Here is a 15,052-nt window from a genome sequence, read left to right on the forward strand (position 1 = left end):
GCATCACCATCTTGCTTCTCTGTCTTCTGAAACTCTCTGCTCACAATCAAAGAGGATGCATTGCAGGTGGAGCATGATGAGATGGAGCAAGGAACCATACAGGGTGATTACACACAGCCCAGCCTCACCTCATCCCAATGTGTACTGGGTGAAAATGAGAAAGATTAGGAGGAGGAGCTAATTTCATGCTCTATAGATGGTACTACCTGCACAACTGTCATACCGTCTGTTTAGCGTGGATGGCCTGAGGACATGGAGGAGGAGGAGAGCATGGTCAGTCGTCCTCTTGGTGAGGACACAGAAGTCTTGCCTGTTAGCAATCTGGCATGCATGGCTGAGTTTATGTTACACTGCCTTTCCCATGACCCTCGCGTTTTCCAAATTTTGGATGACAGTCATTACTGGTTAATGACACTTCTAGACCCATGCTACAATGAGGACTTTCTATCTCTAATTCCCAAGGCGGGCAGGTCTACTAAAATGGGGCAGTACCAGAAGGCCCTTGTTGCGGAATTATTAAAAAAATTCCCATCTGAAAACGCTGGCGGTAGAGGTCACAGTTCATTGGCAACCAAGGAGTACAGACGAGAGAGACACAACTCCAATCCAGCAGAGGCAGGGGAACACTGCCAAAGTTCTGGGACAGTTTTTTCAGACCCTCCCATCTTACAGGTCTTGAGGCGCGGGCTACTCTCACAAGGAGTGCAAAGTTTGGGAAGATGATGAGGGAATACCTTGCTGACCATACCAACGTCCTCCGTGATTCCTTTGTGCCTTATAATTATTGGGTATCCAAGCTGGACACGTTGCATGAACTGGCTCTCTACGCCTTGGAGGTCCTGGCCTGCCCTGTCGCTAGCATTTTGTCAGAGCTGGTTTTTAGTGCCACTGGTGGAATTATAACTGATAAACACATCCGCCTGTCAACTGAAAATGCGGACAGGCTGATTCTTATAAAAATGAACAAGAGCTGGATTGGGCCAGACTTCTCAACACGACCGAATGATAGCTAGCAGTGTAACATAAACTCAAATCCAGTGTCTTTTTTTTGGGAGGTCTATTCCCATGCACCTCTTCACACCTATACATGGGTATACGCTTCCTGATATTGTCTATTTGCTCTTGTTCTCTGCCTTCTCCTCATCCTCTATCACCATAACATTCACCACCATATCTACCATATCACCTCCTCTACGTGTCTTGCAAGTTCCTCCAAATTTGTGGCAACTTTTGCATTCACTGCTTAGGAAAACACTATGGGAAACACACGTCCTAATAATAGGAACATTGTTTTTAGGAGGCTCTTTGACCTCTACGTCTCTTGCAAAGGGCATTGGAGTGCCTCCAAATTTTTAGCAGCTTTTGCATTCACTGCATAGGAAAACACTATGGGAGACCCACTTCCTAATAAACATTGTTTTTAGGAGGCTCTTTGACCTCTACGTCTCCTCCAAGGGGCATTGGAGTGCCTCCAAATTTTTGCCAGCTTTTGCATTCACTGCATAGGCAAACACTATGAGAGACCCACTTCCTAACAATGGGAAGATTGTTTTTAGGAGGCTCTCTGGCCTCTACGTCTCTAGCAAGGGGCATTGGAGTTCCTCCAAATTTTTGGCAGCCCCTTCAATAACTGTATAGGAGACCCACTCGTTAATAATGGGAACAACAAAGCATAGCCGGCTGATGGCTCTCTAATAATAGCGAGGGCCGACTGCTGGCCCTATAAAAATAGGCTTTGGGACTTTCAGAGTCCAAAAATGAAACAGGATGTGTCTGATCATGTCTCACACACCACATGGCCAATGTTAAAATGACATTTCCCGGTGAATGCATATGTCTTGGTTGAAAGCAATGCAAAAGTGCAAAAACGCATCAAAAACGCTACATGTGAACATAGCTCAAGGTGTGGAGGAGCATTTTGTTTTTGGTTATTCATTTTGCCTTATATACAAGTCATTTTCCTGGAAAGGATGTTCCTTAACATATTTCCCAGGAAAATCCATTTTGGTTTAGTTTTTGTATGTTTTATTGTGAGTCCGTAAAAGTGGCGTAATAGCTCTGACAACATTGTTGACAGCAGTGACATGGGAGTCAGAAATGCTTCCAGGTGTCTTCCCCATGCTGTTCCCATGTCATTTGAGCACTGTTCCCATCAATTTGTGCAAGTTTTAGGCCCTCTGCAGACCGCTGGGGGTAGTCACCGGAAAAATGCTTGAGTTTATATTGGGCTCATTGCTCTGGTCGAGCACCCGAGCATTCCAATTTGCTGGACCCGAGCATCGAGCACCCGAGCATTTTAGTGCTCACTCATCACTAGTCTCATTCCAGAAAAATCTCTGTCATAAGTGCCTCAGTTATAATACAAATAAAGGGACATGGGTCATTGCAGGTTTTGCTTCATACGTAGTGATTTTTGTGCCTTTTTTTCCTGCTGCTTTTTAGCGACGTCTTCTACAGGTGTCCACACCAAAATACTCAATAACAATTTTGTCTTATTGCATTTTTTTGCTGCATTTTCCTCTTTATTTGAATCAGCATTTTCAATGCATTTTTGGTACAGAAAAACTGCACAACTGCAAAACTCAACTGTGTTTTTTTCAAGATCCCCATAGATGACTGTAGAGAAAAAATGCACCAAAATATGCACATTTCAGCTGAGGTTATAGATGTACAGTGGGCAGTTTTCATGAAATTGTATTCACTTTGCTTGGACCGTTAAGGATATTTTTATTTTGTGGGAACATGACCTAACGGGATTGTTCCCTGGTAAACCACACAGGCATCTTAGACATGGCTTGTTTATTCCAGTAGGGTTTCCCACCTGCAGTAAGACACAACCATGATAGGTATCACTATGAGAGTCTTCTATGGATTAGTATAAATTACAGTGGCGTGTAAAAATTTGGGCACCCTTGGTCAAAATTACTGTTATTGTGAACAGTTAAGCAAGTTGAAGATGAAATGATCTCTAAAAGGGCTAAAGTTAAAGATGACACATTGCATTTGTATTTTAGGAAAAAATATATATTTTCATCTTTTACATTTTAAAAATTACAAAAAGGAAAATGGGTCAATGCAAAAGTTTGGGCACCCTGCATGGTTAGTTCCTAGTAGCACCCCCTTTTGAAATTATCACAGCGTGTAAATGCTTTTTGTAGCCAGACAAGAGTCTTTCAATTCTTGTTGGAGGGCACTGGCATATGGCCCATAGTGGCAGACTACGCTGCTGCTATGGGGGCCGTGAGACAGGGGGCCCAGGAGTCAGGAGAAGGTATCCACCTCTGAAAAAGTTGTGTTGTTCTGCACAAAGGATGCCTCACTGTCTGCTCTGTTAGAGAAGGAGAGGAGGTTCTAGCCTCCAGCAGAGCAGAGAGGCTGCTTACAGCATGGCCACTGCTCTCTCTGCCCACCCCTCTGTATATTATAGCGCCGCTCTCCCCCTCCAGCCCTGTAATCAGGGGCGTACATAGGAATCATGGGGCCCAGTAGCAGAAGTTCTAACTGGGCACCCCCCCTCCCCCAAAAAATATAAATAATTGTGGGGGTCACAGAAGAGTAGATCTCACAACTTTCCATCCTTTACATAGTAATTTTCCTCCTGCTGAAGTACTAGATTCCTCTTTTCTTGCCCCATAAAGTGTGATCCCAACAAAAGTGCACCCCAAACACAGTATGATGTCCCCATGGTGAATTCCTTCACACGCGCAGTATAATGACCCTACTGTACCCCACCTCAACTCACAGAGCAAAGTTTGCTGACCCCAACACAGTATGATTTCCCAACTGTGACCCCCTAGAGCTAGAGATAATGGTACATAATAAGGGAGGGTGTTATACATAATAAAAGAGGAAACTATATAACTAAGGACGAAGCTATACATAATAAGTGAGTACACTATATACTAAGGGAGTATGCTATACATAATAAGTGAGTACACTATATACTAAGGGAGTATGCTATACATAATTTGGCTACAATCCTGCATCTGTGTGCAGTGTCGGTGTGCTGCCCGCTTTTACAGACTCATTGAGCATGTCCTATTCTAATCCTCAAATTCGGATCTGAACAGAACTTTATCTGACCCTCACAGATCTCATTCTCACATCCGTGAATTTTCAAGGATGTGTGAATGGATTTATAAAACTGTACGAGTCCGTGGACCATCCGATGAAAAAATCTGGCAGCACACGAACATTTCACACAAATAAGAGAATGCAGCCTAAGGGATTTTACAGACAACATTATCACTCAAAGTCAAACAGTGCAGATACAGAATAATATTTACATCCAGGCACTTACCGCTGACGTCTCATATGATCAGAGTCTGTTTCTGCTGCTTCTTCTCCATCTGGTCAGACCTTCATGTCGACATCTCCCAGCCACGACTCATCTTGTCACGATGATCTCCAGCCTAGAAAATAACAAGGTCACATAAATTGTATAAATACATGCGCCCCTGAATACAGATATGCACCACCCACCCATTAATATACTATTAGCCACTTAGTAATCAAAATATAACGTGATAAGCAGCACTATGCTCGCCATTAACTATAATCTCCGGCGCCCAATTATATCAATTATTCAGTCTCTGTGACTCAATTAACTGAAAGGTTACGTTCACACGGAAAATATATAAGGCTTTACAGTACCAGTAAAGTGAAACCCCCATCATTGCTCTCTCCTAGCACCTCCATCATTGCTCTCTCTAGGATCCCCATCATTGCTCTGTCCCAGCACCCCCATCATTGCTCGGTCCCAGAACCTTCATCATTGCTCTCTTCCAGCACCCCCATCATTGCTCTCTCCCAGCACCCCATCATTGCTCTCTCCCAGCACCCCCATCATTGCTCTCTCCCAGCACCCCCATCATTGCTCTCTCCCAGCACCCCCATCATTGCTCTCTCCCAGCACCCCCATCATTGCTCTCTCCCAGCACCCCCATCATTGCTCTCTCCCAGCACCCCCATCATTGCTCTCTCCCAGCACCCCCATCATTGCTCTCTCCCAACACCTTCATCATTGCTCTGTCCCAGCACCTCCATCATTGCTCTTCCTCCTGCTGAAGTCCTAGATTTCTCTTTTCTTGCCCCATAAAGTGTGATGCCAAAAAAAGTGCACCCCAAACACAGTATGATACCCCCATGGTGAATTCCTTCACACGCGCAGTATAATGACCCTACTGTACCCCACCTCAACTCACAGAGCAAAGTTTGCTGACCCCAACACAGTATGATTTCCCAACTGTGACCCCCTAGAGCTAGAGATAATGGTACATAATAAGGGAGGGTGTTATACATAATAAAAGAGGAAACTATATAACTAAGGACGAAGCTATACATAATAAGTGAGTACACTATATACTAAGGGAGTATGCTATACATAATAAGTGAGTACACTATATACTAAGGGCGTATGCTATACATAATTTGGCTACATTCCTGCATCTGTGTGCAGTGTCGGTGTGCTGCCCGCTTTTACAGACTCATTGAGCATGTCCTATTCTAATCCTCAAATTCGGATCTGAACAGAACATTATCTGACCCTCACAGATCTCATTCTCAGATCAGTGATTTTCATGGATGTGTGAATGGATTTATAAAACTGTACGAGTCCGTGGACCATCCGATGAAAAAATCTGGCAGCACACGAACATTTCACACAAATGTGAGAATGCAGCCTAAGGGATTTTACAGATAACATTATCACTCCAAGTCAAACAGTGCAGATACAGAATAATATTTACATCCAGGCACTTACCGCTGACGTCTCATATGATCAGAGTCTGTTTCTGCTGCTTCTTCTCCATCTGGTCAGACCTTCATGTCGACATCTCCCAGCCACGACTCATCTTGTCACGATGATCTCCAGCCTAGAAAATAACAAGGTCACATATATTGTATACATACATGCTCCCCTGAATACAGATATGTACCACCCACCCATTAATATACTATTAGCCACTTAGTAATCAAAATATAACGTGATAAGCAGCACTATGCTCGCCATTAACTATAATCTCCGCCGCCCAATTATATCAATTATTCAGTCTCTGTGACTCAATTAACTGAAAGGTTACGTTCACACGGAAAATATATAAGGCTTTACAGTACCAGTAAAGTGAAACCCCCATCATTGGTCTCTCCCAGCACCCCCATCATTGCTCTGTCCCAGCACCCCCATCATTGCTCTGTCCCAGCACCCCCATCATTGCTCTCTTCCAGCACCCCCATCATTGCTCTCTCCCAGCACCCCCATCATTGCTCTCTCCCAGCACCCCCATCATTGCTCTCTCCCAGCACCCCCATCATTGCTCTCTCCCAGCACCCCCATCATTGCTCTCTCCCAACACCTCCATCATTGCTCTGTCCCAGCACCCCATTATTGTTCTGCCCCAGCACCTTCATCATTGCTCTCTCCCAGCTCCCCCATTATTGCTCTCTCCCAGTACCCCCATCATTGCTCTCTCCCAGCACCCCCATCATTGCACTCTCCCAACACCTCCATCATTGCTCTGTCCCAGCACCTTCATCATTGCTCTGTCCCAGCACACCCATCATTGCTCTGTCCCAGCACACCCATCATTGCTCTGTCCCAGCACACCCATCATTGCTCTGTCCCAGCACCTCCATCATTGCTCTCTCCCAGCACCCCCGTCATTGCTCTCTCCCAGCACTTCAATCATTGCTCTCCCAGCACCCCATCATTGCTCTCCCAGCACCCCATCATTGCTTTCTCCCAGCACCCCATCATTGCTCTGTCCCAGCACCTCCATCATTGCTCTCTCCCAGCACACCAATCATTGCTCTGTCCCAGCACTCCCTTCATTGCTCTGTCCCAGCACCTCCATCATTGCTCTCTCCCAGCACCCCCGTCATTGCTCTCTCCCAGCACCCCCGTCATTGCTCTCTCCCAACATTTCAATCATTGCTCTCCCAGCACCCCATCATTGCTCTCCCAGCACCCCTGTCATTGCTTTCTAACAGTACCCCGTCATTGCTCTGTCCCAGCACCCCTATCATTGCTCTCTCCCAGCACCAACGTCATTGCTCTCTCCCAGCAACCCCATTATTGCTCTCTCCCAGCACCCCGTCACTGCTGTCTCACAGCAACCCCCGTCATTGCTCTCTCCAAGCACCATCATTGCTCTCTCCCAGCACCCCCACCATGGCTCTCTCCCAGCACCCCATCATTGCTATCTCCCAGCATCCCAATCATTGCTCTCTCCCAGCAACCCGTCATTGCTCTCCTCGTCCCCACTATACCAATAATTGCTCTCTCCAGCCCCAACATCACCATCATTGCTCTCTACAGCCCCATCACTGCTCTCCCCATTGCCTCTATTCCCATCATTGCTCTCCTCAGCCCCCAGCCCCATCATTGCTTTCCCCATTCCTCCCTATCCCATCATTGCTCTCCCCAGCCCCACCATCCCATCATTGCTTTCCCCAGCCCCACCATCCCCATCATTGCTCTCCCCAGCTGCATCATTGCTCTCCGAAGCCCAATCAGCCCCATCATTGCTCCCCCATCCCCATCAGCTCCATCATTGCTCTCTCCAGCCCTATTATTGCTCTCCCCAGCCCCATCAGTCACATCATTGCTCTCCCCATCTCCATCATTGCTCTCCCCAGCCACATCATTCCTCTCACTAACACCTACAGCCCCATTATTGCTCTCCCCAGCCCAATCAGCCCCATTATTGCTCTTCCTAGCCCCACCATCCCATCATTCCTTTCCCCAGCCCCATTATTGTTCTCTTCAACCCCACCGTCCCATCATTGCTCTCCCCAGACCAATCAGCCCAATTATTGCTCTTCACAGCCCCAGCAGCCCCATCATTCCACCCCCAGCCCCATTATTGCTCTCCCCAGCCCCACCATCCCATCATTCTTCTCCCCAGCCCCAATATTGCACTCCCCAGCCCCACCATGCCATCATCGCTCTCCCCGCCCTATCATTGCTCTCCCAAGCCCCATCAGCCCCATAATTGCTCTCCCCAGCCCCACCAGCCCCATCATTGCTCTACCCAGCCCCATGATTGCTCTCCCCAGTCCCATCAGCCCCATTATTGCTCTCCCCAGCCCCATCAGTCTCATCATTGCTCTCCCCAGCTCCATCATTGCTCTCCCCAGTCCCATCATCGCTCTCCCCAGCCCCATCATTGCTCTCTCTAGCTCCCAAAAGCCCCATTATTGCTCTTCCCAGCCCCATCAGCACAATCTTTCCTATCCCCAGCCCCGTTATTGCTCTCCCCAACCCCACCATCCCATCATTGCTCTCCCCAGCCCAATCAGCCTCATTATTGCTCTTCCCAGCCCCACCATCCCATCATTCCTTTCCCCAGCCCCATTATTGCTCTCTTCAACCCCACCGTCCCATCATTGCTCTCTCCAGACCAATCAACCCCATTATTGCTCTTCACAGCCCCAGCAGCCCCATCATTCCACTCCCCAGCCCCATCAGCCTCATTATTGCTCTCCCCAGCCCCACCATTCCATCATTCCTCTCCCCAGCCCCAATATTGCTCTCTCCAGTCCCACCATCCCATCATTCCTCTCCCCAGCCCCATTATTGCTCTCCAAAGCCCCACCATGCCACCATTGCTCTCCCCAGCCCTATCATTGCTCTCCCAAGCCCCATCATTGCTCTCCCCAGCCCCATCAGCCCCATTATTGCTCTCCTCAGCCCCATCAGTCTCATCATTGCTCTCCCCAGCTCCATCATTGCTCTCCCCAGCTCCATCATTGCTCTCCCAGCCCCATCATTGCTCTCCCTAGCCCCTATAGCCCCATTATTGCTCTTCGCAGCCCCACCATCCCATCATTCCTTTCGCCAGCCCCATTATTGCTCTCCTCAACCCCACCATCCCATCATTGCTCTCCCCAGACCAATCAGCCCCATTATTCCTCTCCCCAGCCCCACCATCCCATAATTGCTCTCCACTACCTCCCTTCCCCAACGTTTCAGTAAAACAAAACGAAAAACAACAACTTACCTCAGCTCGGTCCCCTGCAGCATCCTCATGGTTGCGGCAGTATTCTGCCTAACCCAGGAGCGCCATGCATGATGACGTCATCAAGCTGCGCACGCCTGGGTCAGGGAGAAAGCAGAGGATGGATCCCTCCAGCTCTGCTGCTATTCTTCTCCTGTCAGCAGCGGAGCTGCAGAAATCGCTCCCTTCGTGCCGTGTGCAGGGAGAAGCTGGACTACTATGGGGCCCCGAAGACTCATGGGCCCCATAGCAGTTGCGTGGTCTGCTGCCATTGGCGGTACGCCACTGCCTGTAATTATAGTAAGACAGGAGCCAGCTCTGCAGTCGTGCCCCAGAGGAGTGGAGGCTGCACCACAGAGAAGATGGTGCATTCAGCAGGTTCTTCTCTCTGAAGACTGTACAGTGGGTACAGAAAGTATTCAGACCCTTTAACATTTTCACTCTTTGCAGCCATTTGGTAAATTCTAAAAGTTCATTTTTTTCTCATTAAAGTACACTCTGCATCCCATCTTGACTGAAAAAAAACAGAAATGTAGAAAAGTTTGCAAATTTGTTAAAAAAGAAAAACTGAAATATTACATGGTCATAAGTATTCACACCCTTTGCTCAGACACTCATATTTAAGTCACATTTCCTTGTTATCCTCCTTGAGATGGTTCTACTCCTTCATTGGAGTCCAGCTTTGTTTAATTAAACTGATAGGACTTGATTTAGAAAGGCACACACCTGTCAATATAAGACCTCACAGCTCACAGTGCATGTCAGACCAAATGAGAATCATGAGCTCAAAGGAACTGCCCAAGTAGCTCAGAGACAGAATTGTGGCAAGGCACAGATCTGGCCAAGGTTATAAAAGAATTTCTGCATTACTCAAGGCTCCTAAGAGCACAGTGGCCTCCATAATCCTTAAATGGAAGAAGTTTGGGACCACCAGAAGTCTTCCTAGACCTATTCGTCCAGCCAAATTGAGCACTCGTGGGAGAAAAGCCTTGGTGAGAGAGGTAAAGAAGAACCCCAAGATCACTGTGGCTGATCTGCAGTAGGAAGATGGGAGAAAGCTTCACAAAGTCAACTATCAGTGCAGCCCTCCACCAGTCGGCCCTTTATGGCAGAGTGGCTCAACGGAAGCCTCTCCTCAGTGCAACACATATGAAAGCCCTCATAGAGTTTGCTCCAAAACACATGAAGGACTCCCAGACTATGAGAAATTAGAATATCTTGTCTGATGAGACGAAGTTAGAACTTTTTGTTGATAATTCTAAGTAGTATATGTGGAGAAAGCCAGGCACTGCTCATCACCTGCCCAATAAAATCCCAACAGTGAAACATGGTGGTGGCAGCATCATGGTATGGGGTGTTTTTCAGCTGCAGGGACAGGACAACTGGTTGCAATTGAAGGAAACATGAAACATGAATGCGGCCAAGTACAGACATATCCTGGATGAAAACCTCTTCCAGAGTGCTCTGGACTTCAGACTTGATCGAAGGTTCACCTTCCAACAAGACACTGACCCTAAACACACAGCTAAAATAACAAAGGAGTGGCTTCAGAACAACTCTGAATTCTTGACTGACCCAGCTAGAGCCCTGACCTGAACCCAATTGAGCATCTCTGGAGAGACCTGAAAATGGCTGTCCACCAACATTCACCATCCAACCTGACGGATCTGGAGAGGATCTGCAAAGAAGAATGGCAGAGCATCCCCAAATCCAGGTGTGAAAAACTTGTTCCATCATTCCCAAGAAGACTCATGGCTGTACTAGCTCAAAAGGGTGCTTCTACTCAATACTGTAACATCCGTGGTGGCGTGCTTGCATAGTGCACCACCTCCCACTATGCAAGATCGCAATGTTACCCTTCAGTCCAGTCTGCAAACCTTGCTCCTGTTCATGCTGTGTGCATGCCTCTGGTCTGATTGCTTAGGGCGGCGGCCCAGTTACTTCCTGATTCTTATACCTGCTGTGGGCACACTCCTAATGCGTCCCCAGCCTATTGCTGTGAGTCACTGGATATTTAAACTCACTTCACCCTGAAGGAGGTGCCTGAGTAACACTATCATTCAGTGTGCTCCTTCGCCTCTGAGTTGCCAGGTCTTGTTCTGTTTCTTGTCTGTTTCGCCACTCTGGGGGCCGTTTACCCAGACCTGTTATCTGTGACTTCTAGTCTCTTTCCGCCATCCTGGGGGCAGTATGCCCAGGCCCGTTATCTGTATCTGTGACTTCTAGTCTGTTTCCGCCACCCTGGGGGCTGAGTTCCCAGGCTCGTTCCTTTACCTTGTTCCTGGTTCAGTCTCTGTCTGAACAGTGTCCTAGCTCGTTAGCTGTTTGTCTCTATGTCCGTACCTTCCCTTTTCCTGCAGTGTCTGAACCTGCCCCTAACTCCAACTCATTGTCTCTGTACTTCTGTTTGTGAGTTTAGAGTCCACTCGCTACTTCATTGTAAGTACCTTGTGTGTATCTGGTTCTGCTTGTCCCTTCCAGTCTGTTCCATGTGAACAGAGCCCTGTCCTCTCTGCCTGCACCTTCCGCCCTGTTCTGCTCTGCCTTGTCCACCGCACCCGAGGTTTCGCCCTGGTCCGCTTGCTCACCGCTCCAGCGGTTCCTCTCTGCTCTGCCTTGTCCACCACACCAGCGGTTTCGCTCTGCTTGCTTTCCGCTGCAGCGGTTCCCCTCTACTCTGCCTTGTTCACCGCTCCGGCGGTTCCTCTCTGCTCTGCCTTGTCCACCGCTCCGGCGGTTTTGCTCTGCTCTGCCTTGTCTACCGCATCTGCGGTTTCTCCCTGCTCTGCTTGCTCACTGCTCCAGCAGTTCCTCTCTGCTCTGCCTTCTCCTCCGCTCCGGTGGTTCCGCTCTGCTCTGCCTTGTCCACCGCACTTGCAGTTTCGCTCTGCTTGCTCACCGCTCCGGCGGATCCTCTCTGCTCTGTCTTGTCCACCGCTCCGGCGGTTCCTCTCTGCTCTGCCTTGTCCACCGCTCCGGCGGTTTCGCTCTGCTCTGCCTTGTCCACCGCACTTGCGGTTTCGCTCTGCTCCACTTGCTCACCGCACCAGCAGTTCCGCTCTGCTCTGCCTTGCCCACCGCTCCGGCGGTTGCTCTCTGCTCTGCCTTGTCCACCCCTCCTGTGGTTTCGCTCTGCTCTACCTTGTCCACTGCATCTGCGGTTTCGCTCTGCTCTACTTGCTCACCGCACCAGCAGTTTCGCTTTGCTCTGCCTTGTCCTCCGTTCCGGCGGTTTCGCTTTACTCTGCTTGTCTACCGCATCTGCGGTTCTGTTCCTGAATTCCAGTCTGTACTGGACCCTATCCAGCCTGCGCTCCAACCTGCTAGTACCTCCCTGTCTGCACGCCAGCTGTGCCTGCCAGTACCTCCCTGTCTGCACTCCAGGCATGCTTACCAGTACCCCCCTGTATGCATACCAGCCGTGCTTACCAGTATCCACCTGTCTGCATACCAGTCGTGCCAGTCAATACCCACCTGTCTGTATGCCAGCCTAACCTGCCTGTTCCTGCATTCACCGGTGTGGGTCAACAGCGGTGTCCGGGGTCTGATCTGGAGTAGCACATGGTCCCTCTGCTCGGTTCCTCCCTGGTGCACGGAGTCGACTGAGCCGCCGTGCGACCTTGGTCGGATCGGGTTGATACTTAGTTACGCCCCTCCAGGCACTCCCCGGTTCATGGTACAGTGGGATCACTAAATACACACACGCCAGTCAGTCCGGGCGTGTGCATAACAAATACTGAGCAAAAGGTCTGAATACTTATGACCATGTGATATTTCAGTTTTTCTTTTTTAATAAATTTGCAAAAATTTCTACATTTCTGTTTTTTTTCAATCAAGATGGGGTGCAGAGTGTACTTTAATGAGAAAAAAAGGAACTTTTTAGAATTTACCAAATGGCAGCAATGAAATAAAGAGTGAAAAATTTAAAGGGGTCTGAATACTTTCCGTACCCACTGTACATCCATGTGCAATCATCTGCAGGGAGGGTAAGTCCATGTGTAATGTGTGGGTATATACGGTATTTATATGTATGTATGTGTAATATGTTTGTATAGAGGTGTGTTATATGTCATCTCTATGTATTTGTGTACATACTAGATGGTGGCCCGATTCTAACGCATCAGGTATTCTAGAATATGTATGCGGCCGACCGGGCGCGACTAATCAGCGAAGCAATATTTAAATGGGTTGTGCACTACTTTAAATTAACCCCCCAATGTATCCCCCCGGGGCCCCTAATGAATTTTGTAATTATGTCATGTTGTCAATACTGCTTGTGACAACATCACTGACCACGCACAGCCAGCACGTAATTCCCCCGGCTGCAGCCGGCTCTTGCTTCCGCTTACATCACGACTATTTGCTGCTGCAGCCAGGAGTCTCCTGTTCCGCGTACCACGGTGAATGACTGACTGTGGGTGGGGTTATCCCCCATCGTGTCACACCCAGCATCCACTGCGCGCTCTGTCAATGAATGTGCGTGCTTGATCTCCCGACGGTGGCCTGTGTGTTTCAAATCCGGCGCCAATTCGTGGCCAGGCTGCCGCAACCAATCAGCAGAGGGGTGTTTAAATTTGGCGCCAATATCGACAATCGGCGAACAGTGTAAGTGAGGACCGGTAACCTCCATGCAGCTACCGTCAGTAGATCAGCGGCTAAGGCCGCTGATATCCCGACGGCAAGAGTGAAAGGAGGACCGGCGCCGCCTAGGCCGCCGGTCGGGGTACTTCCGCTGAGAGCAGCTAGCGCCGATCATCTCCCGGCTGCATCGCCGCTGACCTCCATGCGGCAGGACGGCCGCCATCTTGTTCTGAAATCCCGTGTCGCTGATTGTCCGCGGCCGGACCAATCAGCGACGCGGGATTTCCTGGACGGACAGAAAGACAGGATAAGCAGATTATATAGTAGATGTGTATGTGATGTCCATGTATTTATCTGTGGTACATCCATGTATTCTCCTGTGTTCATATGTAGCATTTCAGCTCCATTAAAACTTTGAGAAAGACCTGGTGTGGTGGGGCTGAAGTGCCACATATAAACATACAAGTGAATAAATACATTTTATGATGTCTGTGGTGCAGCACGCCCTAAAGTGAACCTGACATGATACATGCTGCTCCATCCACAGGCTCCGGCTGCTCCATCTGGCAGGATGATCTCAGCCAGCAATGTTTTACTCTGAAACGTGGCGGAGTTTCAGATAAAAACATACTTTAAAAGCCACAATGGAACTAGCCGCACGGTAGACTAGTTGGACAGACGTGACCCGATGGCTTTTCCCACCCGCTGCCAGTGACTGACCGGTCTCTCAATCATGCATGCAGTAATACTGGCAACTTGTCAGTCACTGGCAGCCGGTGGGGAGAAGCCGCAGAGTTATGTCTGTCCGATTCATCTGTGGTGCCCTGCTGCACATTGGTGCCACAGATCCCAGAGGGGTGCATGGACGGATTTCTCCACAAGAGGCCCTCACAGCATACATACACCTCCACCCTACCACCTCAGACCACCAGAGGGAGCCCGGATAGGGACGTATATTTACAGAGGGTGGAGTTAGGCAGTCAGTCTGCTGCAGCCAGTGAAGTGCTAAGGTCAGTTCAGACTCAGGTAGCTCCAGTTAGTGAGCATAAGGCTTGCCGACGCCATGACAGCGGTGAAGCGCAGCAAGCCTGCTGCTAGTCTGTAGCCTAGTGAGGGCCCCGAGTAGGCCGAAGGCTAATGGAGTGAGTAACATAGGGGGCAGAGGAGCTTTACAAGCTCACCCCAGAAAACATATACCGGAAACTGGGTCCGTGTCTACAGGGTCCAATATCCCCTGTAGAGACAACCGGAACCTCTGGAAGACTTCAAGTCCCAGGTTCACCAGAAGCTAATACGTACCAGAGCCAGGAGTCACAGAGGCCCCGCTACCAGAGAGTGTGATCTCCAACCAAAGGCCCTACCACAAGATCAGTCAGTGCAAGACAAAAAACAAGTTAGGCCTATCTTCAGGCAGGTCAGAAACTTACCAAGGAAAAGGCAAAGTACAGGAGGCCCTACACCCGCTCACTGGGGAG

The 15,052-nt window shown here is 49.0% G+C and overlaps 1 long non-coding RNA gene across 4 annotated transcripts in view; it reads right to left on the minus strand.

The window, feature by feature from the left end:
• The window catches only part of LOC141222237 (uncharacterized), a 175,663-nt gene that overhangs the window by 84,649 nt on the left and 75,962 nt on the right, over positions 1–15,052 (minus strand). For all 4 annotated transcript variants that reach the window (XR_012290076.1, XR_012290077.1, XR_012290075.1 and 1 more), the window contains 2 exons: positions 5,762–5,873; positions 4,301–4,412 (listed from right to left, as the gene is read on the minus strand). This is a non-coding gene — a long non-coding RNA (uncharacterized lncRNA). The remainder of the gene's footprint in view (positions 1–4,300; positions 4,413–5,761; positions 5,874–15,052) is intronic.

The sequence above is a fragment of the Phyllobates terribilis genome, unplaced genomic scaffold (genome assembly GCF_046119375.1).
Source record: "Phyllobates terribilis strain yellow unplaced genomic scaffold, ASM4611937v1 Scaffold_348__1_contigs__length_1988982, whole genome shotgun sequence".
Lineage (NCBI taxonomy): Eukaryota > Metazoa > Chordata > Amphibia > Anura > Dendrobatidae > Phyllobates > Phyllobates terribilis.